Below are 22,788 nucleotides of genomic sequence, written 5' to 3' on the forward strand. Positions count from 1 at the left end.
AAATTAGATCACGTTTACAATGCAATTATTAGATTTAATACCACAAAAAACCAAGATATTTCTGAGCAAATGAAAAACCAAGATTGTTTTTAAACAGCTATTTCCAACTGATGTCAAAAGTTTTTAAGCTGCTACGTGATTCCAATAGATAAGTGAGTTTATTTGTTTTGATCCATAGGAAAAAAAGAACGAAAAAAGAAAAAAAAGAGAAAGGAAACATCAGCGAAGCATCATAAAATCAGCATCCAGTAGCTTTAATAGCAACATGGTCAGTGGTAAAACCTACGGATTTATTTTATAAAACTATGTAGTGCCCATTTACGGTTTAGAAGAACTGAATTTATTAGAGGTATGTTATATACAGTATTAACTTCATAACGCTTTGGGTAAACAGGGTAAAAAATACATAATAAATTCCTTTACTTTAATATCCAAAAATATATTTTTGGAAGAAATTTATTCAGGTTTTATCGACTCTATATTATGTTTTTACTGTGGAAAGCTTAGCGTATCTTAGCACCAAAAATGATGGCAAATGCTTTACACCAAAGTTGTGTTTCACTAATTTATTTCACTAAACCTAAACCAGGGATAGTTCGTGATGTAGTATTTACTTAGTATTTTTTTATACTACATGGTTCAAGGTTACTGCATAACATGCTTGTTATGCAGTGTCATTGAATTTTAAGAATTTTCTTGCCATGCGATATTATTAGAAGCTTAATTTTAAACTTTATGAAATGTTTGATCGAAATTAGAAAAAAAAATTATTATTAGAGTATTATGAGCAAAATACAATCTCTTATGCTCTTATGAAAAGTGTATTTTGATTAAAATTCCTTGTTAATAAAATAACTGAATGAAATATTAGTTAACTCGATACATATCATTAATTATTTAAACAGATTATTCCAAATTTACTTGACAATCTAAAAGATTAATCACTTTCTCTCGTACAGGTAATCAAATATATAAATTGTGTGAGATTTAGAATTTGACAACAAAATGAGATTAAATTTGAATTAATAATACGATTAATAATAAGATTCATAGAAATAATTAATATTTTCAGAAAACAAATTTTTCAGTTCTATCAAAACTTATTTACAATGCATGTTAATCTACAACTTCCCAGCAAAAACATAAGTTCTGGCCATCTTCGAAATTACTGACGGTACTGATTGAAAAGTGAAGGTGCATATTACTGTCAGCTGGGTTGATTGCTGGGCCACCCTATGAACTTTTGCCAACATTGTAGGAAGTGTTGGGCCTGTACATTACAAACACCCGCATCCCGTCAGTCTGAATCTACCCAATGGGCCACCAAGTTAAAGTTGTCTGCTGCCGCCAGTGAAGCGGTCGAGCGAGTAACGACTGTAACTGTGAATTTATTGTTTAGAAAAAGAAGCACGTTGGATTCTTATAATTTTCAAAAAAGGTAAGGTTTTATTTTTTTCTATTACATTGAAGTTATTATGTTAATCATTTTTGATTTACTATTGTTCAAATATGTTTACGACGTGCAGATTTCGGTTTACAAAGAACCGCGTTTGAAGTGCTGTTTTGGCGCTATGTTTTAGATTGGCAATCATCTTTATTCAATTAATACATCATAATTAACACCTTTCTAAGATAGAATAATAAAAAATATTAAATTTAATTCAATGAAAATGTACAGACAAATGTTTTATCAACACCAAGATCGCCGCCAAATTTTTAGCGACAATCGAGCAGTAGCACGCCAAAAACAAATATAAATTCTGTTGTATGATGACTCTTTAAGTGCAATTCATAATATGTTGTAGCATATGATATAAATCAGGTTTATCTAAGTATATTATGAAAATAGGTTTGTATAATAATCAAGAATTTTCATTAAAACTTATTTCTTTATGTTAAATAATATTTAGATTTTAGTTAACTAATTGCTGTTAGTAATATTAAAAATTGTTTCTGTTATATGTATTTCATTTTAATGAAATTTTTGAGCTAAATTCAAGTGTAAAAATAGGTAAAGGTTTAATAATTTATACTAAATAGTTTAAATTAAGATGAAAAATTTATTTGTACATGTTAATATAAATAATTGCGAAGAATCGTGCTGTGAATTCTTAAACAACCTAAAAAAAATATAGATTATGGAAAGTTTTTTAGCACGCAGTTGCTCATACTTAATTGTATATTGGCTAACCCCACTTATACAAAAAAAAAATATTACAAAATTCTTTTATATTTTGAAATCAATGTTAAGTTACTTCATAATTTTTGTTAAGAGTTAAGTGAATAATGTTTTTATTGTGAATTTCAAGTTAATATTCATATAAAATAATGCCCAATTTTTATAGGGATTACAAAAATATATAAAAGTTCAATACAATATGAAAACAAAATTCATACTCAATAAAAATAACAAACAACTCTTTTTCTATTAGTTTTAAAAATGTTAGAAAACCTGTTAACGCTCTCCATGAATTTCTATAGGTTTTCTTATTTCTTGCTGTGTTTATTATTAATTTAATGAACTCGCACTCGTATTGGTAACATGCGATCAAAATTTCTACTTTTCGACTAGTTAGAGTACTAAAAACTACAGGAGCTCTGTACTTGTTGACAATTTAAATTACAATCATTTCCTGACCGCTATAGACAGAATATAATACCATTTTATTTACAAGTACAACTTCTTAAAAGGATGTTTGACCACTTTCGAAGTAGCCGAGGTGCTTCAAATTTAACTTGTATTCTATTGAGAAGACAAGTTATAACTGCTTCCAAATCACTGAAAGCTAAATTTATAATAATTTTTTGCAGAGAATCTTTCAGTGGAAATAAAAGTTTTTCAATTAACTCCTTGAAAGATTTTCAATGCTAACCTTATATTTTGTGATCCTAGAGCCGAACTTAGAAAATTTTGTTGTTTTATTGTTGACAATTCTGTTAAGAAAATTTCCTGACCTACAAGTTATTTTTCTCATTCTAATTTCTGAAAAATATTATTCTAATTTTCATTCAAACGTTTTGAGTGCCCGTTGTGTAATGCTTTTTAAATTTTTGCTGAAAGTTAAGCGAAATTTTTTTTACTGTATATCTCAAGTTAATATTCACATGAAAGTAAGACCTTTTTTTTTCTTTTACCTCTTTAAATGTTAGAAAACCTGTGCCAGTCCTCCATGAATTTCTGTAAGTTTTATTACTTAATATTATTTATTATTTATTGAATTATCTCGCTTTCATGTTTGTAACAATGGTAACTTGCAATTGAAATTTCTACTATTTTCCAACTGAGTGAAGTACTGCGTCTCTGTTCTCATCAACTTCACTTTCCAAGTAGCTGAAGTGCTCCAAATTCAACTCTTATTCCATTGACAACTTACATCTTATCACTTAAAGGAATTTTTTTTTTCTTAAACTAAATATCAAATCCTTATATTGAGCTTTGTATGGAAGTGCTAGACTAATATAATTATTGATAATAGTTTATTAGACACAATATGCTTTAATATTAGATTCCATTGAACACTAATTTAAACGTAAATTTACGAGTAGTTTGAAACACGGCTTAACGAAAAAATCTAGCCGCTTTTTTTTATTGATAATTTTCTTATTTTATTTTCATAATCTGTTTTGGCTTGAGCAAAATAGTTGTTGTTTGCCTGTCAGTCTGACCACAGCAAAGTGAGGGTTTAAACGCACATATTTTAAATTATTGTACTAGGGGGCGAACCATATGGAAACGACAAAAATTTGATTATAATCAATTTGAAAAGTTATTTTCAAAATAAATTAAATTTCAAAAATGACTTTTATGTGAAACTGTTCTATTTTACATAAATTAAATTGAGAAAAGCAACTATTACCAACCAATTCCCCTGATACAAATTTTTAAATTTATTAATAGTTAAAATGATTTATCAATTAACTTATTTTTTTTTTCATCATCTGCAGAATCTTTGATGTGCATAAATAATTTAATATTATTTTGAGAAGTAATATTTTAATTATTATTTGAATTATGATTTTAAAGAAGGATTAAGGACATTTTAATGTATTAAGCGAATTCATTTATAAAGTACAGTGAATTCTCACTTATGCACCAGTCTTTGGGACCAAGAGAAAAAGCGTATAAGATTTAAAAAACAGTAAGTTCATGCAAATAAGAAAAGCTTCAGATTCAGCAAAAGATAAATTTACAATAATTTTTTGCCGAGAATCTATTAGTGGGAATAAAAAAATAAATTTCAATTAACTCTTAGGAAGATTTTCAATGCTAACCTTATATTTTGTGGTTTTTTTTTATTGTTGACAATTCTGTTAATAAAATTTCCTGGTCGAAAAGTTATTTTTCTTATTCTAAATTTCCTGGCCTACAAGTTATTTTTCTCATTCTAATTTCTAAAAAATATTTTAATTTTTATTTAATCTTTCTGGGTGTCCATTGGGTAATACTTTTTAAATTTCTGCTAAGAGTTTACCGTAAAATATTTTTACTGTATACAAGGTAATATTTACATAAAAATATGACCTTTTTTTTCCTTTTAGCTTTTCAACCTGTGCCAGTCCACCATGAATTTCAGTAAGTTTTTTAACTTTTATCATATGCAGAATCTTGGATGTACATAATTAATTTAATATTAGGTACTTTGAGAAGTAGTATTTTAATTATTATTACTTGAATTATGATTTTAAAGAAGAATTAGGGACATTTTAATGTATAAAGCAAATTTATTTATAAAGTGCAGTGAATTCTCCCTTATGCATCAGTTTTTGGGACCAAGAGAAAAAGTGTATAAGATTTTAAAAACAGTAAGTTCATGCACATAAGAAAAGCTTCAGATTCAGCGAAAGCTAAATTTACAATAATTTTTTGTGGAGAATCTTTAAGTGGAAATAAAAAAATAAATTTCAATTAACTCTTTGGAAGATTTTAAACGCTGACCTTATATTTTGTGATCCTAGAGGCGAACTTAGAAAATTTTGTTGTTTTATTGATGACGATTCTGTTAATAAAATTTCGTAGCCTGCAAGTTATTTTTCTCATTCAAATTTCTAAAAAATATTATTCTAATTTTTACTTAATCTTTCTGGGTGTCCGTTGTATAATGTTTTTTAAATTTCTGCTAAAAGTTTACTGAAAAAAATTTTTACTGTATATCTCAAGTTAATATTTACATAAAAATAAGACCCTTTTTTTTCCCTTTTAGCTCTTCAAATGTTGGTAAACCTGTGCCAGTCCACCATGAATTTCTGTAAGTTTTATTACTTTTATCATCTGCAGAATCTTTGATGTGCATAAATAATTTATTATTTTGAGAAGTATTATTTTAATTATTATTATTTGAATTATGATTTTAAAGAAGGATTAGGGACATTTTAATGTATTAAGCGAATTCATTTATAAAATACAGTGAATTCTCATTATGCTTCAGTCTTTGGGACCAAGAGAAAAAGTCCATGAGATTTTAAAAACAGTAAGTTCATACAAATAAGAAAAGCTAGATAGAAAAGTTTCAATAGCTGAATAAAACTACAAATAGTCGTGAATAGCGGCTAAACCTTCTAATTGTTTTTAATGATTTCGAGTAATGTTTTTGTCATCTCTGTTTTTGCGTAAACTGAGTAATAGTAATCGCTATAGCTTTACATTCGTTGACCAAAAACTAACGTTTTAATTGGTGGTGGGAAAGACACTGCTAGATAAATTTTGAAAGCATATGGGTGGTATATATGGTGGTTTCAATGTGGGTGGTGTGATAGATAAGACACCTTATTCAAATTCATATAAAAAAATGTCTTCCTAGAAACAATAAAGGTGAAAAAAATCCCATAGGGAAGAAAAATGAACTGTATTACTAGATCCAGTAACTTATTTCCTTTTATCTGTAACGAAGATTGTTTATTTGCTTTAAACTGAAAACTTTTTCTAAAAAATGGGATTATTTTTTTCTATTTAAACAAAAAATAAAATCACAATTTTAGACTTTTAAAAAAAAAATTGTGTGCTGAATTGAAATATTTATTTTCTGAATGATGCATAAAGAATTATAATTATTATTATTTTCCTATATAATGATCAAGGGCCTTTGAAAACCTTTGTATATATGCAAAAGGCACATAAAAGAGGTGGCGCAGAAGTGATTGGTCACTGTATGTAGTTTTATATTTTAATAATGGTTATTAATTTTCATTTTAATCGTTCACTTCCCTATTCAATGAAAAAAAGTGTTATATTTATAAATTTTATTGATGTATATAAAATATTTTTTTAAAAATTTTATTAAGTACAGTAAGATTTTGATTGTGAAAACACAATCATATTTAAAAACCTACCTTGTTAACATAGCTTAAAAACGTGTAGGTTAAAGAGAAAAAAAAAAAAGTAACGACAAAGTACTGATTTGAAGCATCTTGAAACTAACCTGTACAATATTGAATGCCTTCTAAGACATTATTTGGTAGAAAAAATTTTTGCGATAAGAACAATTTTTTAGTCCAAGCAAATAAAATGCCCCGTAAAAGTTAAAAAATTCTTAATAAAATGTGTAAGTAAATTTAATTTATGGTAACTAAGAAATAATGTTAATAACACCTGCATTTCACTTATTTATTCTTCAATAGTACAAAATATTTTTATTTGGCAAAAATATATACACCTACCTTTTTAAAAACAAAAAAGTTTTCTTGAAACAGAAGTTTAAAATGTAAACACATTAGGAATCTAAACTAACATTTAAGTGCGACAGAAGCAAAAAGATTATAGAAATCTTACGATTTTATGAGTTAAACGAGATGAAAAACATCAGAACCAGTTTAATTGCATATTGAAATTTTGAAGTTTTTAAAGATTCTTTTTTAACTTTCCGCCCTATAAACGGGTTGTGGTTGTGTGACGTGGGCGACCCTGCTTCACCACAGGTGCCCACTGGGTAACGAGAAGAAAGTAGTAGTTCTGGCATTCCTGTGGCCAATGGGACAACCCCCCAATGCCTGCAATTTAAAAAAAAAAGGGGGGAAAAGTCTATAATAAGGAAACGCCCATTGTAACGCTCCTGTCCTTGGGCAATCAAACAGGTTTAAATGTTTTCAGTCTAATTTTTCTCTGAATTATTCATTAGATTTAAATAAGTTTTGTTTCTTTTTATTTGTGGCCCATAATGTGTGTATCCTATTACAGAGTTTATTTGCTAGAATTCGAAAAGTATATGTTGAAAGTGGTTAATGTGCAACTCCTGCTATTCTAATCTACAGAAAATGACAACTAATTTTTCTGTATCAAATAAAAATGCAGTGTACCTCCTCGAGAAGGGCCAACCGTCCTCACTGCCCTTTGACGACACTGTCTGATAATATTCCTTTTAAAAAATTTAATGTGTAAATGATGATTACACACTTTTAAAATTATTCGTGTTAATAAGTTTGATTCAGATACCATTACAAATATTTACTTTGTTAATTCTCAACTGGTTAAATTTTTAAAAGATTTTTTTAGTATCAATAAGTTTATTAAAAGATTTTTTAAAAAAATTTGAAATGAATATTTTTTTTAAAAAATATGTACCTTTCAATATTTATTTTTAGTTAATCGTTTATTAGTTAATAGTTTAAATTATGGAAAAAGCCTTCAAGTTTAACAATATTTTTTTCTATTAGCATGTTTTTTTTCTTTGTAAGCTACAAATTTTTCTCATTTTGATAATGGGTGAGAACTACTTTTTGAAATATACATGTAAAATAGTAGGTATAGGATGGTAATTTTACAGTCGTTAAGAATCGAATTCAGCTGTTACATAATAGTACACATTTTGTTAACTATTTACGGTGTTAATTAAAAGCCCTTTAAAAACTCGGTGTACCCTTTTTTTTTTTAGGAAGCACCTTTCCCTTTTTTATTCTTAGGCATAGTAATGGAGTATTTAACAAATATTTTTTGTTAAAAGAAGGAACTAAATTAATAAAAAAATTTGAAGAAAAGAAATTTCATCAGAGATGTAAACAATGTTATTAATATTTATGTAAACTTTTCATTTTTTGTCTTACATCTATACCAGTTATATAAAGACATTACGGAAATCGTGACATTGGTCAAATCTGTCGTTATTCTTATCTAGTTCTTGTGTTTTTTATATGAGGAAAACATTAATTTCACAAAGCATCACCATTAAAGTAATTTAAGAATTTATTGATTTATAAAGTTATTACAGAATTGTAAAATTATCTGCCTTTTTAACTAGCAAATTTTGAGCAACCTTTTTTCATATGGTTTCAATTCTGGTTTCAATTCAATACATATTATTGTTTTGATGCCTATTTTAATATGAAAAATGTTGTAAATTTTGAAAATTTTTTTGTCAAGGGTATACAATTAAAAATTTAATCATAAAAGTAAAGCGAAAAAGAAATACTATTGATACATTCGTGCATGTAAGTAATATATATTTAAAAGTAATTTTTCTTCTATACCTTTCCTTGAAACAATAATTTACATTAGAATATCATAATTGTTTTAAATATTAAATGCAATAAAATTGAGCACCATAAAATTAATGAAGAAAAAACTGCATGTTTTTTAAAATTAAATATTTTCTGAGAAAAGGTGAGCACAAAATTAAACACCCTGAATAACTTTTCATTTAACAGTTAGATTTTCATGTACTAGTTGTCAATCTTAATGGGTTCGTGAGTCAATATTCAATAATTTCATTCAGAAAGGAATTTTATGTTCAAAATCTTTCTAAATTATAAGACAGGTGTATGTTTTGCATGGTGTTACTAATTTGAAGACTAATGTGATGAGTCAAAATTTATCAATGAAATGATAAAAGCAAAAACTTTTCGATAGAAATTTTAGTTTTAAAAGCTCATTTTCACAAAAATACTTATGTTTTTAAAATATACGATTTGCATAATTTTTATTTTATTATCCTCTCTTTCAGGAGAACTCTTCTGTGCTATTCCAAGTGATTCTATGTAGACAAAGATATGATTTCTCTGTTGTTTTTATTTTTAAAATTAAATTGAAATTTGTGTAATATTTGTATTGATTAAGGTTATGTCTTTGTATTTATATGTCTTTGTATAATAAAATGTTTGCAAGAGACAATGTTGATTATTCATTTAACTAATTTCAGGGTACATTCAATTCATTACATGACTGGCTACATTAGTACATTTTTGTCCAATACACCTATTTTTTGTTAAATTTGCTGCAAGACTAAATATAATCAGTAAAACATGAATTCATGATCAGTATCGCACTAAATGATCATCTCTGGACAGCCTCTTAATATTATCGGCTGTAGGTTGTATTTATTTTTGTATAGGGTACAATAGTATCACTAGATTCCTTAAGAACACAGCTTTTATTTTAAAACATATATATACTGACTACAAGCTATTATAGACATATAAAACTTGAAAAATTACTTGTGAGATACAGAATTTTCATAATTCTGGACAGCAGTTTTATTATTCTGCTTTTAAGTAGAATATCACTGTAAAGAAAAGATTATTACATATGTTTACCTAGTTTAAAAATGTATTGATAAGTGGAAGCATAGATTGTGCACAGCAAATCTTTAGGACTAAGGGGTTGAACTGTGTAAAAAAATATTCTTTGCATAAAACAATTTAAATGAAAAAATTAACCTAGAAATATTTTCTTAGTTCATATATTAATAATTTATTCAGAAATGTATTAGATAGCTAGATATTTATTTAGCTAATTGAATTAAATAAAAATTAGGTTTGTGGGTTTTAATTACTCCTGTAACTAGGTCAATGACCTCTCGTAAACCTCTATAAACTAAAGGGATGCTGCTGGGTGTATATAAATTGCTGGCCCTCAATTATTGATTCATTGATTACCCTCTACTGGAAAATGTCGGGCAATCACTCACCCAGCGCGTTTTAGACAGTAACTGCTGGGTTAGGTACTACCGGCCATCGATAGGCCGGTATTGTTGGCTCGACAGAAGGCCAGCCATTCACTTTAGTACAGTTGAAAGTGACTTTTGCCGGCACAGACCCGTCGCTTTAGCTGGTGGCAAACAGCAGTTTTGTGGAGCTGGACCTACAGATTTGTTTTTGCTGGGTTAAAATGCTATTTTACTTTATTTTTTTATTACAAAAAGGAATGTGATTTTTGATTCAAGATAATTTTGTATTGGGATAAATTTAATTCATTTTTGAATGGAAATCTGAAATTGGAATATGTTTTTTTTTAAGTTCATATTTTTAAAAAAATATTGATATTAAATCTAAAATCAATTTCATATAGTTTTTTTTTCCAATTGCTTTATAATGTAATAAGTAAATCTTTTTTCTTCACTTTTTAATTTTGTTTTCAGGGATTTTTTCCTTTATTTTAACATTTGCCATCTTAAAAAAATTTTTCCGAGGTTTGTTTATAAGATTTCCTTTTTTTTTAATTAATAGCATAAAAATCTGTTTTAGTCTTCGTAATTAATGTAAATGATTCCAAAAAAAGATTTTTTGTATGATTTTTGTATTTGTCTGCTTTTGATTTCAGAAATACTTTTTTTACAATAAACATTTTATTAATTAAAATTTCATGACATAAATGAATTTTTAAAAAAAATCATTGCTATTATAAGAACTTAAAGACCTTTACTGGTTCATTAAATGGGACAAAATTCTTAATTATATTACAATTAATTGTATAAAACAGAGTGGTAACAAATATAGTTATGTACTTTCGAACTCTAAATCTCTTAAATGGTTTTAATATTGATGAGATATATTATCACTTTAATAAGTACATCAAATTTGACAAAATAATTTTGATAATATCATCATTATAAAAATTCATTCAATTATTACGTCAACATTTTTTTTATTAAATTATCACATCAATATTTTTTTTTAAATATGTTTTCTAATATGCTATTTTTCCTAATGTACTTTATTTATAAAGAAATTTTTTTATAAAATTTGCTCTTTAACACAAAGAAGCACTTTTCTTTAATTTTTATCTTTACCATTTACAAAATAATAAAAAAAGTGTGAGCAGGAATTTTAACTACAAGATTTTCGTAAATTAAAATTTGACCAATGCGATCTTATATAGTAACCATGACAGCATCATTGTTTATTCTTTTATATGGAGAAGTTGTGGCTTAGGGATAGAGCGTTTCTCCATCCAATCCAGCGAAATCCAGAGGTAGCTAATAGTTCCGATTGTTGCTCTCGACTTACAACGACCACAGGGCTTGCGTAAAATATCTTCAGTTTTAAACGGATCATGGGTTATAATTCCCTTGCAGTCAGGCTAACAGTAGACGGCTACCTTTTCCACGTAACACAAATGCTGGTGAGTTCTAACAAAATGTCACCCCCGCCAGTTAGTTAGTTCCAATGTTTAAGTTCTCTTGTATTCTGGATTGGTTTTAAAATTACAAGGTTTTGGGGTAGGATATTGATAGTCACATACTCAGAATAGAGCCAGCCATCTTGAACCATTTATAATAAAATTAATTTATACAGATAATTTAGAGGAATGCACTGCAGGTTGCATTGACCTGAGTAGCAATAAAAAATTCTGCAATGAGTCTTATTTCGTTGATTGCTTTAAATCGTTTCATAAACAACAGCAGTGGATCTGTTAGATATCGAGATGATTCCAAGGTGCTCACTAAGCCATCTTATCGTCCATCCGTTGTGGATATTTTTACATTATTTGTCAATAGCTTTTTGCCCACCAACAAACACTATTTTGGCAATAATTAGCAATGGGAAAATGATTAAAATTATTATGCCCATCATCAAAATCAAAAATCACTAGTACATAATCGCATACATTACTAGTACGATCTCATATTTAATTTAAGATTTATCTTGCTAACAGCAGAGAATCAGTTCCTCAACTCGAAACCTCATTGTAGTGTATTGTGGGATATTGTCAACTAGAATAGCAAAACTAGAATAAAGACTAGATAATCGAAAGTCAAGAGAGGAATTGAGCCAACCGGCTTGTATAGTGGTCAAGGAGTTAACCTCGTGCCGGGAAGATCCGGAAATCGAATCCCGCTTTGGGTATAGGTATAGGTTATGGCTATGGGTGAAGCCACCTATATGGTGCCCACATTAACCAGACTATTAAAGAAGTTAAATATACTAGACACTACGAGGATTTTTTTTTGGGGGGGGGATAGAATGATAAAATATTTTTTTAATTCTGACGAAATTCACTTCCACGAAAATTTTCCGATAGTTATTTCATCTCTTTGACAGAAAAAATTTTGCTCGGGGCATATACCAGGAAATGGTTTTGTCAAAAACTAAGAATGTTTCGTGATTTTGAGTTTTCATTTTCTTACAGTGCACAGATGATTTAATATAAATATTTTCCACTATGCAACTATTATTATATAAGCTCTCTCCAGGAACTTTTTTCCATATATTTCTTTGTTACTTAAAAAAATAAATACATAGAAGCATTTTAAAACTATTTCAGATTAAAATTAATTTAAGTCACATGAATGTCATTAGACTTCAAATGATTGATGAATTCAAACCGATTACGGGATTTGATGGTCTATTATATCAAACCTGTTAGTGTGAGCATTTATCAAAATTAAGAAATAAAATTTCTTGCCAGTGTGGTCTACCCTATATTGGACAAACTAAACGCACCCTTGAACTTCGAATTAAAGAAAATTAAAGATACATCCAAAATCAGTAAATTAAATGATCTTCCATTGCCTTACATGGATGGGATTCTTATCATACGTCTTCACATTCTTCTGCCAAAATCAATACTGTTTTTTATCTACCGAACTGGATTTCTGGGAATCACTCCATGCTTTAAGAAATTCTAATGATTTTTTAGTTAATAACCCTTCTAGTATCCAGTCCTTTCCCAATGTTTGGAGATCCATTCTACTTTAAACAATTAATATTGATTGCCTTCTGGGATTTTTGCCAAACCCTCTGAACACCCTACTTTACTTTTTGTTATCTTGTCCAAACTTTTTTATCTGCTTTGATTGTTTAGGCCACTTTACATGGGTTTTTATCTTTTCTTTTTTATTTTCATTTGGTGTTTAGTCACTATTGTAAGTTTTTGTTCAGAAAACTGATACTATGGTATGTCTATTTCTGTACTTCATTTGTGCTTTATTCACATTGTTTTCACTTAAGCCTACTTGGCACAAAGTATACCCTATATTTTTGAAAGTAAATTTATTTTTGAATTAATAAGAATAATTACAAGCGATAATTAAATTTATTAATCGATTCAAAATAAAATATTTATCCTTACTTCATACTGCGATAAAAGTTTAAACAAACAATTATATTTCGAGAATTTAATTATTAAATATTTTGGAAATAAAATATTATTTTCTAGGGAAAAAGTAATATTTTAGTGCAAATAAATTTGATTATGGTAAGAGATTTTTATTGTTTTGCAAAATCAAGTCAATCATTAAAGGTTTATTATAATTATTTTTTTAATAATTTGTTATATTAGATTGCGTAAATAATTGAGATTTGTTCTGAGTAATAGCTTAAAAATGTAGAAAATTGCATGATCCAAAAAACCTATGATATTTGATATAACACATTTTTATCATATAAAATATTATAATAATGTTTATTTTACAAAAATATCACTTTCGAAAAAAAACAATCTCGCTTTATTTAATTATATTCTTAAAAAAAAATTATATGACTGTTAAATTACGCAAAATAAAAAGTTAATCTTAATTGTTTGCATTTTTTTGGTTAGGAGTTTTCCGACTTTTTTTTGTCACAGATTGTCATCTTGAAGTGTAAAACTACTAATTCTTTGTTTAGCTTAATTATAAATTTAAATAAATGATTGTTGTTTTTAAGAACGCATTAAGATATTAACAAGGTGTTTACCTAATTATATAATTTTTCTTGATAAAGCAGTTTAGTTTCAATAATTATTTTTCGTTTTCCAAAGTAATTCTAGGATAAAAAAAAATTTGTTGTTTTTAATGAAAAGAATATAAACGTAAAAAAAAACGGATTCCAGCAAAAGACATTCCAATTAATAATTTAAATCAGTCCAAAATCTTATGGAATTTAAGGTAAAAAATTTAAGGCTTTATTTCAATTAGCTTCATTTGTATTATTGCATTAAAGTCTTCAGCGAAGAAATTAAGGGGGTTTACCTAATAATATAATTAAGAAAATGCTACAGTTTACTTGATATTAATTTATTTTATTTTATCTTATTTTTAGAGCAATTAATGAATTAAAAATTTTGAATCATGTATATTAATAACGTGGTGAACATATTAAATATAAAGAATTTTATTCCTGAAATTTAGGCATTAATTACTATCTTTTTTTGAAAAATATTTCTAAAAACCTCAAACGGGCAAAATATTTTTTTTTATAAAAACTTAAATCAGTTAAAATCTTATCATTAAATTAGTAACGAAACAGAAATTTTTATAAAATACATACTTTACAAAATTCACAAACCATATCCTGTTGAAGGACTTATTCAAATAATGAGCAAAATTCAATAATAACAATCTTTTTTACGAACAACAAAACAAGATTATATTTTAAAACAATTGTTCCTAAATGAAGAGTTGAAATTTGTATATATTAATTGTTTATAGAATGAAAAAGAATTTTAAATTCAATCTGAAGTTAAAAGTATTCAAATATTAGAAATTAAAATCTCTTTCATTTTTAAAAATAATGAACTATAAATAGAAATGTGAATTTATTTTTGTTGTAATATCTTTTGAAATAGCAAACTTATAACAAAATATACGCTTTAAATATTCATGTATAATGAAAATACCCTTCACCAAAAATATATTATTTCATGGATTGTTATTGTATTGAAACGACGACGAATATGCGATTCGTTGATTGGTACGGATCACAGTTTTCATCGAACTTCATTTCGGTGTTGAATAAAATATTCGATTGCAAACTTCTGTCCCCTGATGTGAATATTAGCACACATATTGTTTAGGGTCTTTGATTTTAAAACTTATCCAATTTTATAACTTTTACCGATGAGATAAATAACACAGTTAGCATTAAAAAAACCGCGATAAATCATTAACAATATAAACTAATTTTTTCATGAAAGAATGTGTTTTAGTTTGAATTCAATTTAAATTTATGTAACATAAAAAGCTTTAACAAAAAATTTTATGCCCGTTTTTTGCCTGAATTCTTCTATTTTAAATTCATTATTTAAAACAAATCCCTCCCTCACAGTTAGTAATTCAGGTTCCAGCATTTTAGTTTTAAATTTAGATTAAGAATGCAGAGCTAATAGTTTTAAGATTTTCCCTTTACCGAGCATGACAGCCTGAATAATTTGAAGACCTATTTAATGGTCCTATTGTAATTACGCTCTATAACAAAAAAAATCGACGCACCAAGAAGGAGTTGTCCGATGGAAACGGAAATTGGTGGATAGGAAGACAATGTACAGAATAGTAAATGATTAAAATTTCAGAACAATTGAATAATTTATTGCAGAGTTACAGTAACAAGTTCAATAAGGTGTTGACCCGCCTCTAGCCTGGATACAAGCTGCCACACTGCGTGGCATAGACCGATAAAGCTCCCGGATGGTCTTTTGCGGTATTTCCTGCCAAATTCGATCCAATTGTCGAACGAGGTCATTAACAGTCCGTGCCAGATGCAATCGCTTCCCATCATATCCCAGACATGCTCGATGGGAGAGAGATTTGGCGATCAGGCTGGCCAAGGAAGAGTTTGACAAGCTTACAGACAGTTCATAGCAACACGTGTCGTATGTGGTCTGGTATTTCCCAGCTGAAAAACCAACCCAGGGCGCTGCAAAGGGAACGGTAGCAAAACAGGTCTTAGGATGTCGTCGACTTACCGCTGTGCAGTAAGTGTATCTCTAATGACGACCAAAGGGGTCCGGCTGTCAAAGGAAATGGCACCCCAGACCATAATGCTTTGTTGAGGGCCAGTGTGGCGTGCAATAGTGAAGGCAGGATCCCCCCTCTGCCCCGTGCGTCTCCAAACACGTCTTCGATGATCGTCAGGACACAGTTGGAAGCGGGATTCGTCGCTAAAGAGTATACGTCCCCAGTCGGCATCATTCCAGCCATATCTGTTCAAAACCTTAATACATACGAAATTTCAAAGCAATCGGGTGATTGCTTCTGGGTGCGTCGATTTTTTTGTTATAGAGTGTATGCTATGTATGTTTCCATTTTTGCGAAAGACGCAACATGTGATAGAAAATAGCTTATGTTACTTTCCCTAAGATTAAGTTCAAGCACAGCGATTTTAGATGGTGATTTGGATTGTTACTCTCTGTACTATGAATTCTAAATAAAAACTGTTTTGTCTTTTCACCAGTATGTTTGCTTTATTTCTTTACTCGAGAACACTGCCGTGACATATGTATGGTGTTACAAGACCATTGGTCACAACTGAAAGAGCTGATGGAACATTTTAAAACAAACAACTTAAACCTTAAAATATGGGATTTTGATAATACTCGGAAAGAAAATAAAGGGAGCACAGTGCGATGACGTCTGATTTGTGAAAACGGAAAATGCATTTAGCACGAAAAACAAATCATTAAAAATTATTAATTATTGACAAATTTACAACAAATGCTTAAGTGATTAACACACTTTACAAATTGGTGATGACGAGGATTAATATCTTCCACTTTTATTGGAAGAATTTTCGCATTTCACAGCTGTGATTTCTTAATAATTATGAGACCATTTCCTCAGTTGATTCATTTTTTATCTCGATAACGGCACGTTTAAAATGTTCACAAAAAAAAACTATTTTAACTGGAGAGATTGAGAGAGCTTGTTGGCCAAGTAGTTTGTGTTTCTTAAATGAAATTATAAAAAGAACCGAAGCAAAAAAAGAAAAAATACACATTTAAAGAAAAGTTGTATCCGTAGCTATGAAAATAACAATTAATGTTTATAAAAATGAGTAAAGAAGTGGATTTAATTTGAAAGAAAGTAAAACCTTAAAAAATTGATTTTTAATATTCATTAGTGCTATATAGCTAAGAAAGTAACAGCTTAAGCAAAATATTAACTGGAAAAGTATTCTGTGATTTTATCTCCGATTTTTATTATTTATTAGTGCTGTATGGAGTGTATTTTAATGTTAAAAATCTTTACCAAGTATATGTAAGTGTTGAAAAGATTTTAACACAAAACATCATTTGTCAGAATCCCGTAGAATTAGTTTCGTACCATTTTTAATATGTTGTATTTCTTTACATCTAAGCTCCATTGATTTTTTTCAAAAAGAATTATATTTCACTTCAAATGAAAAGCTTTGAAAGAGCAATGTTGAGAGTTCATATGTTGATATGTTGAGTTAATATGTTGTATTTGTTTGTATCTAAGCTCTATTGATTTTTTCCTGTCGAATCATATTTCACTTCTAACTAAAAGCTTTGAAAGAGCAATGTTGAGAGTTTATAATATTTTTAGAGCTTATTTTTTTCTCCGAGTTCCACTTTCCTTTCGATCTTTACTAGCTTTATTTCACGGGCCACAAAGAAAGATTCGCTGCGTCTGAAAAAATTTTCATCCCTTTGTTTTGAAATCTTTCTTTACAGTTCAAGTATTTGCTTTTTTCTTCAAAAAAGAATAAAAATATAAAGTCACTTCATTCTCTAAATCATCGCTGAGATCTCCGAATGTTTTCCGACATAGTGATATTATTCCTCACATTTACCAGCCTGAGGGCGATAAAAATCTTAAAGGGGATTTTCTGCTTTTCTATAAAGATTGCCGAGTAATATGCGTGAAAAGTAAATTTATTTATTCTCGTGTTTTTAGCTAAGAACTCTATTAAGTATTGGATTTTTATTTCAAAGCAATAAAAACGTTTAAATTTCCAGCAGCATTGTTTAGCAGCATGTCTATCGTTTTTGTAAAATACAGTGCACGAAATAAAAAAATTAACAACTCTGAATAACTTTTGATCTAATGATTAGATTAACGTTTCAGGACTTAATCTTAATGGTTTAAATGGGTGACCTCAAATATGCTAATTAATTTGTGCAAGCGACATTTTAAGTTACAAAATCAGAAACAAAAACGTACTTTCTCTGATTAAAAATACATTTTTTTCAACGGATTCAGACTTTTGTTCCTGAAGTATTGGAGGTACCAACAGTCAAAGAAATATACGGTCTTAATAAATTTGGTCAGAAGAGCCGTCCAAAATTTGGAGTTCTTAATGTTAATTTTACTTTTCTGCATATTTCCACGCATATCTCGAGAACTTTTTAAGAGAATGGAAAACACTTTTCATACAGTTATAAAATTTGTTTTTCCAATGATAACCCCCCATGCAACCATAACCATTAGTAAATATTTATTTATTTATTTTTTAGGACTTGTTTTTTCTTTATTCGCAATCATATCTTACTAAGGTATTACAAATATTTATTCGTAAACTTATCGTTCTAAAACGTTTCATTCGTAATCGTTTCATATCAAAGTATTAAAAATCCTTAATCGGAATTATATTGTATTTGAGTATTAAAAATCGTGAATTGAAAGTAAATTTAATCATTAATAATTGTTGATTTTGGGCATGTTTATTAAAATCATACTGGAAATTTAACAATTTATTTAAGTTGTTAACTGCAATTATTATTGGTATCATTCGCGTTCATCTTTCATTCCAAAGATTGCTAGCATAGACAAATTGAGATTCGTATTCATGCAATTTACAAATCACGTCATTGAAAATCCCTTTTACACAATTTAAAAATCAAATAAAAAGTCCCTCATGACCCGTCATAATTTATTCAAGAGACACTCTTGTTGCTGTGACTATGAAAAGCCATCACTAAGATTTGAAGAATTGCTGAATGAAGTGACAAACAAACATTTATTTCTTGTGTTTGGTTTCAGGAAGATAATATGATTTTCGAGTCGTGTATTATACCATGGCAGAGCTTGAGATAATGAGGCTACCATACTAGAAGTGATTAAAAGTCGTATTGATCCCAACATAGAAATTCTGTACTGTAAATAATGTTTGTTATACCATTTGGGATTAAGCTGAAAGAAACTCTTTATTTTCTTTTCAAAAGAAAATCCTTGAGTCGGTCCTGTAGCAAATAAATCGCCCTGAGTTATGGATTATGAACGCCACGGAACAAAGTGATTTATGTCATTTAGATAAAAAAAATGCAGATTTATTGGTTTAAACCGATGTTTGCAGAAATGAGACAATAACGTTGAAGAAAGAAAAAAATATATAAGTCATGTGGTCCTTATTGAATATTTGCATTACAGCCTGAGTGACCATCCGTTAACAAGAGGTATTTTGATTCAGAAGTATTTAAAACAGTTATAATAAAAAAAAACCTGGATTGTTTTTTTATAAGTACAGAAAATAAAATAAAAAGTTCATGTGACTGTAATAAAATTACTCACAACTGAACATTTTTTGAAACTTTAATCACTTGATTAAAGATTTAAGTGTTTAACTTATTTTGTATTCATTCTTCTGTTTCTCACATCCTCCTAAACAATTTAGCACATTAAACATGTTTAAATATGATTTAGAATGTTTGAACCTCATAAACAGATGCAAACACAGAATAAGTACTTAATATTAAGATTAAGAATGTTTTGGTGTTAACAGTTAACATACCACTGGGCATGTTAATTTTGTTACATCAGAGCAAAATATAAATTGAAATAAATTTAGGTCCTTCGGAAAATTTAAATAAAAAATTGCGGTATTATAACTTATTTTATTTCTATTTCTATTGTATCGTTCTATAATTTCTGGTAAAATATATTCGTCCCTTAATAGCTAAATTTATCATTCACAAAATAGAATCACTTAAAATCTCATGAGTTTTGACTTTTTAGTTCTATAAAAAGATTTCCTTTAATCTGGAAAATACTTTTCCTTTCACTCGTTTTATTTTAATCTTTTGGTATGCAAATCCATCTAAATGTAGAAGATAATTTTCTGACATATAATGAATAATTTATTAGCAAAGATCGTCAATATACTTTCCGCATACTAATTATGTACAATTCGCTGATTTTTCTTGTAAACTTTTCGTTTAATTCCGTCTAATTATAAAAATCCATCGCAAGATTCAACAACAAAAAGTAAATACTCCGGTCTTAAATATGTTAAGCATTTCCTTCTGCTTTTTTTTTGTGATTACGTTAATTTATAGGAAATATTTAAAAAATTTTAATGACTTTAAAACAAAGATTTTTCATTCTCGTTTCTACTTTAAACTCAAAATTATTATTCGCAAGAAATTTAACCTCCTTTCGCTTATATACTTGAAATGAGTACTGTGACTTTAAACAAGGTTTTGCAATTGGAAAAAAAATATTAACTTCATTTAACTTGAATCAACTCTAATTTAAAATAATAAGAAAATAATAACGTGCACATCCATTTATGAGGAAACTCTAAAATTCCGTTTCGTTTGAGACATATTATACCCTTTTAACTCAAAAAGGTTTCTGAAATGCAATCTTATTAATATTTTATCCAGGCAATATCTGAAATATAATGCATAATATAATGAAGAGCTAGTATATCTAAGTCTTACTCTTCTAATTCCTGAATCGTTTGTGCTAAGTACCTTAAAATTAGAAAGTGAGGGCAAAGGGTAATTTTAGCCCCCCCTGCTTCGATTCTATATATTGTTTGAAGTTTTCAATTGGATCTTTTGCTTGAGAAATTACTGTTTAAGAAGAATCCTACGTATCAAGTTGTTTCATAAAATTTGCCATGCAGATATCCCTAAATAAGCAAAATAAAGCCATTTGATCTGGAGTTGAGTAAATGAAAATGGATTGGTCATGTTTTGTGTAAACCAGAAAAATTTAAAACAAAACAAGTTTTTGATTGGAACCTTTAGGGCAATGGAAAACGAGAAAAACCTTAAAATACTTGGGTTGAAGTGCAGAACGATTGTAAGCAAATTAAATACACTAAGAGAGATATAGAGAGAGGCAAAATACTTGGCCACAAATAAAGCGAGAAGGAAATCTATGAAAGAAGCCCTGTGCTCCAATTTGGACAGAAACGGAATATGCATGTGTATGTTCGGGTGAGACGTTTGAGAAATGAAATTTATTTTCTCATGGGCCATTGATCTAACATAAACTGTGTAGCGTATCTACCACTACAAAATTACAACTACAATACACTAGTATATAAGACATGTTAACTCGACTCTATGTCGGGGTACCTTTTCATAGATGGCGGTTGACATGGTCTGCAACTTCTCTCCCCACGTTGGTGACCTTTGGACGTGATATGAACATGCCTACCTAGACAGTAACGCCTACTTCGATGAATGGTACGCAGGGAACAGTTGACTTGCTACTTGTGACTGCCACATTATCCACCTCCTCGCACTGTTGCTACTCAGCCTCGTCTCGATCACACACAACGTCAACCTGCATACACCCGACTGCTAAGGGCAACACAGGAGCGACTACGACCATGATCTTAGTACAGCTCTCATGACTAATGTTCAAAACCCGGTGACCTTTATCCAGCTCTCCTAGTCTGTCACAAATACACAACTAATGGTATCCGTGTATCAAATTCTATCACAGCTATAATTCTGGTGGGGAAGTACTGTAGCGTATCTACCACTACAAAATAACAACTACAATTCACTAGAATGTAAGACATGTTAACATAGATGGCGGTTGACATGGTCTGTAACTTCTCGCCCTACAACTGTAAGCAGTTCTGTTTTTCATTATTTTAAATATAAGATACATCAGCGATTTTAGCTAGCTTAAAACTCGGCTTAGCAAAAATAAAATAAAATGATTTTTTTGCAATATTTAATATTAAATTAATTTTAATTTGTTTAGATAAACTAAATTATCAACAAGAACGAGGTAGTATAAGTTAACCACGTCACAAAAATAGTATTTAGTTATCTGAAACCACGCGTCTATTCTGTTTATATTACTTCTTTGAAATGTGTTTCTATAAATCTAAATCATTTAAAACTAACGTTAGCAGAAATAGAAAAAAATAAGTTGCATATTGAATCTTTGATTTTAGGACGAATAAAATTCAACTTCCTTGAATTTTATTCTTTATATTATTTCCTTGAATTTTATTCTTTATACTCCTTGACAAACAAAGCATTTAATATTAATATAACGCAGAATATACATATAAACATAAGTAGAATAAATTTTAGATTTTATTTTTCAAGGGAGATTCTTTTTACATTCGTAGAACATTTTTACGACATTTTATTTTAATACACGTGTCTCACCAAACGTTGCCATTAAAATATTTTTAAGATTTATAAAAGCATTAGAAATTATTTTTACGAAATTGAAAAATAAAATTAAAAGAAGAATGAGATTAATTCATCTTGAAAAAATGTACTTACTGAAATTGAACAAAAAATAAGTCATATACTATAGACTCTATAGTATAGAGTAAAATTAAATAGGAAAAAGCTAAGTTTTGATAAAGGGTACATATTTAAACAAGAAATTAATTATGTACTGAAAAGCAAAAATAATAGTAAAAATGTATTTATTTGTTGCCAAGAGTCTTAGAAATTTTCTGTGAAAATATTAACGCCAATGATGTTTAATTAATTTTGTCAATAGTTACTCATGTAATTATAGTAATCTGTTCAGTTTAATAGTTGAAAAATATACTATTTAAGGTACAAAGTATTATACGAATACATTTGGTACTAATTAAAATTCCTCCGATGATTTGTAGTTTTTATATAGATTTGTGAAAATATGTGTTTTTCACGCC

General features: G+C 28.5%; 1 protein-coding gene and 1 long non-coding RNA gene across 4 annotated transcripts in view; one reads left to right on the forward strand and one right to left on the reverse strand.

Moving 5' to 3' along the window:
* LOC107452663 (adhesion molecule nephrin) overlaps positions 1–22,788 on the reverse strand; it is a 227,349-nt gene that overhangs the window by 94,291 nt on the left and 110,270 nt on the right. The window lies entirely within an intron of this gene.
* Positions 1,132–9,097, forward strand: LOC147807045 (uncharacterized). 3 transcript variants are annotated; one of them, XR_015435482.1, is made up of 5 exons: positions 1,132–1,438; positions 3,151–3,180; positions 4,540–4,573; positions 5,202–5,246; positions 8,931–9,097. It is a non-coding gene; the product is annotated as an uncharacterized LOC147807045 (long non-coding RNA). The 3 variants fall into 3 exon arrangements; XR_015435483.1 differs by lacking the exon at positions 3,151–3,180; XR_015435484.1 differs by lacking the exons at positions 1,132–1,438; positions 3,151–3,180 and adding an exon at positions 1,445–1,849.

Source organism: Parasteatoda tepidariorum, chromosome 7 (assembly GCF_982258835.1).
Source record: "Parasteatoda tepidariorum strain Cologne lab strain chromosome 7, Ptep-v5.0, whole genome shotgun sequence".
Lineage (NCBI taxonomy): Eukaryota > Metazoa > Arthropoda > Arachnida > Araneae > Theridiidae > Parasteatoda > Parasteatoda tepidariorum.